Here is a 3,509-nt window from a genome sequence, read left to right as displayed (position 1 = left end):
CTTTTCCTTAACATTTATTTGTGCTTGCTGCATGCAAATCACTAACGTGTTTTATCCTCTGAGAATTTCTTGATTCCTCAAATGAGAGTTTAACTGCTTTTTCTAAATCCTTATAACTCTTTGTCTTTGAGTTTACATCTCTTATTAGATAATACATTTTGACTTTCAACATGACATAGTACTGTCTGGTTCTCTTTCAAAAATTTACAACAGAGAGGAAAAATCACTTTTTAAAAATTTATCTGTTGTCAATTCTGTATAATTTTTTGTCTCTGAATTTAGAATACTTCCTTGAACAATATAACTTATACTACATGGCCTTTTGGGGCTCATTATTATTGGAATTTTTTTAAAATTTAATTTTAGTTAATTGTAATTTAAATTAGTTCATAAAAATCTAATCTATGAACAAAAAAATTCCATATCCTTTACTATAGACTATAAGAATCAAGTATTACATCTAAATATAATTTCAAAACAATAAATTAAAATTAGCTTCCAAACTACTCTGAAATTGTTAATTCTATCCAGGCTGGTAACAAGTTTTTCCAAGCATTAAATGGCAACGCAAGCAAAATTCATAGTTGAAAAATGAGGATCAGACCCCTTCTTCTTCATGCATCATAAGACAATTGATATACTCAAAACCTGCAAATTCATATCCATCAAGCTCTCTCACGATGTCATTATCATCTAGGGTGAGCTGGACAGGTTGGTTAGTAAATTCAGGATCAAAGTTTTCCAAACTGAATCCCTCAGAAATATTGGTTCAAATGGAGGCACCACCTACTTTTGCTCCATCATGTCCCAGTCCACATTTTGAAACAATGGATGCTCCTGAGCATCAGCAAAGCCCCTGTGAGGATGACAGCCCAGTCGTTCTTTTGGGTCCCTGTTCAGAAAACCCTCTAGGATACTTGAAGTTTGTACAGTCAGACAACGAGGTATGAAAATGTCTCTTTCCAAAATTACTTGGAAGAGATTCTCAATTGAGTCTTCATAAGGGATATCAGAGCACTCATCAAGATGGAATGGAGATTCTCCGACCATCATCATATACATGAGCACTCCAAGAGCCCACCAGTCCACACCAAAACTGTTATCTTCCTCTCATAATTTCTGGAGCCATGAAATGAGGAGTGCCACAGAAAGTGCGGGTCATGTCTCCTGGCTGTAAGCCTTCGTTAAGCAATTATCAGTGAGTTTAATGTGACCTTCTGAGTCCAGTAATACATTTTCCATTTTTAATTTCTGTGAATTATTCCTTGTTGGTGAAGATAGTTGACTACTAAACTGATTTCTGCAGAGTTAAACCTGGCATGATCTTCAGGAAGCATGCTTTGTTGCTGCACGTGAAACAGTAGATCTCCCCCACTGACATAGTATAGAACAAGGAATAGTCTGGTTTCTGTCTGGAAGCAAGCAGGCAGTGCAACTAGAAAGGGATGATTGGATGTCTGCTGTAGAATCACCTCTCTCTCTGTACCCAATGAATGTAGAAACACTCTTTTTTCACTGCTTTCATGGCATACATATGATCTGATTTTTTTCAGTTGGACTATTTTCCCATAACTTCCTCTGCCAATCACGGCTAGCAAGTCAAAGTCCTCAAGACCTAGACCAGATGAAGCTTTGCCCCTTTCCCTAGTGTTCCCTGCCTCATTCTCTTCATCAGCTTGTTCTAAATCCTCATGAGTTGAAAGGTTATGTGGGATCACTGTGTATATGGGGTCTGAAGCCATGGATGATGGATCAACTAGCACCATGGGCTCTGATGGTAAAGAATGCTGCCCACATTCAATTGTGACAAGTTTGTGGCACTTCTTGTGAACTGAGAGTTTACAGTTGGTGCACTTATATACCTGGTCGCCAAGTCCCCTACACGGTCTGTGCAGACAGCACAGTGAGCTCACCTGTTGAAGCGTTCGGCCTGAAAAATGTGGCCATTCACAAAATACAGCTTTCTCCAGTGGCCTGCAGCTCTGTGGAGGATGGATTTCTCTCATCCTAGACCAGGCACTTTAGGATGTTCTGGTATACAAGACGATTCATGAATTAAGAGCTCAGAATCTTTCTTTAGTTCAGAAAGCCTAATGGCCTTTTCTAACTCCAACTGAGGTAACACAGTATACAGGTCTCCTTCCTCCTTTACCCAATGTGTGGTGAAAAGCTGTTTATTGTCCAAACACCACACATCTCGATCTTTATCACACAGGCCCTCAAAGTGCATGGAATTCTCAAGAGACCTTGTCATTATGTCTCTTCCCAAAATGAGGGCTGATCAGGTAGAGGTGTGGGTGGTGGAGGTGCCTGGGAAGAAGGGACCATAGACGGGTTGGCTGCCCAGGGAAACAGGCAGGCAGGGCTCAGAGAATGAGAGTGGCCTGACTTCCTGCAGGGACCACACTGGCCTGGATTCTGCAAGGCTCTCTGAAGTTGTTTCTAATAGTGGCAGCCAGGCCTGGGTGGATGTACACCAGGCTTCTCAGTGTCTCTCAGGGGCTGGTGACTGTGACTTTGATCTCCCCCCTGGACTTTGACTCTCTAGGTTTCCTGTGCCTGTCTCTGGGGAGGCCTGCCCAGAGCTACTGGGTGTTTCTGGGCCTGGTGATACTTGCCCCGTGTTCTTCCCAGTTTCCGTGCTATTGGTATTTGGGCTTAGGGAGACTTGGGCTTAGGGGTACCTTGATTTTGGTAGGTCATTGGTGGTCACTCCCAGGGAGACTGTCCCTGGGGTGTCTGTGACAGTCATGCAGCATCTGGATGGAGTCAGCAATCTTCTTAATCTTTCACAGATACTTTCTCTGCCTGGGGTCCTGAGCCTGCAGCCTCTTGAAGTGGAGAAAGAGCTCAGCATGTTCACTGTTGACCATCTCCAGCCAAGTGAGCTGGGGAAACAGCTGTTACTAGATTGTGACACCCATTAACAAGGGTTCCAAGTTCTATTTGGAGGTGTTGCCAAGGAAGTGAGCTCATGTCTTGGGGTTCCATAACCTGAGTCTCCATGTAATAGAAAAGCCTATAGCCCTGTAGGGATAGAGACCCCTAGGCTGGGAGAGATAAGCCCCTCCCCAAAGGAGTTCAGATAGCTGGCAGAACAGGCTTAACCACCTATAAAAAGCTGACAGTCTGCTGAGGTTGCACCTCCTCTTCACGCTGTACCCTGCAAAGCTTGGTTTGCTAAGATCAAAAGGAAAAAGAACCTTGGCCCTAAGATGTAAAGGCCCCCCGAAAAGACCCTTCCCTGTTGTCCCTAGTAATGAGCTAAGTTAATCATTAACCAATCAAGTAGGGGCTCCCTCAGCCCAGAGGCAGGTTAGGCTCCAACTACTATAAAACCAGCATCTTGAGCCCCCCTGCAATGGAGGCTTTGTTTCAGGCACCCCTGCCTGTCTCTCTGTGAGAACACAGCTGTACTCTTGCATGCTTGCTGAATAAAAGTACAACTTTGCTTCTATGCTTTCGGTCTCTACATGATTCTTCCACAACCTTCTGCTTCGTCAGGAGAG

At 43.4% G+C, this 3,509-nt stretch overlaps 1 pseudogene; it reads right to left on the bottom strand.

The window, feature by feature from the left end:
* Nucleotides 1-509: 509 nt before the first annotated feature.
* Nucleotides 510-3,017, bottom strand: LOC147826604 (protein kinase C iota type pseudogene; annotated as a pseudogene).
* Nucleotides 3,018-3,509: the final 492 nt, after the last annotated feature.

Source organism: Heterocephalus glaber, unplaced genomic scaffold (assembly GCF_053883595.1).
Source record: "Heterocephalus glaber isolate CG9 unplaced genomic scaffold, H.glaber_assembly_v1.0 deba00001465, whole genome shotgun sequence".
Taxonomy (NCBI): Eukaryota; Metazoa; Chordata; class Mammalia; order Rodentia; family Bathyergidae; genus Heterocephalus; species Heterocephalus glaber.
Note: the sequence above shows the minus strand (reverse complement) of the source record. Positions and strands in the feature narration are given on the sequence as shown.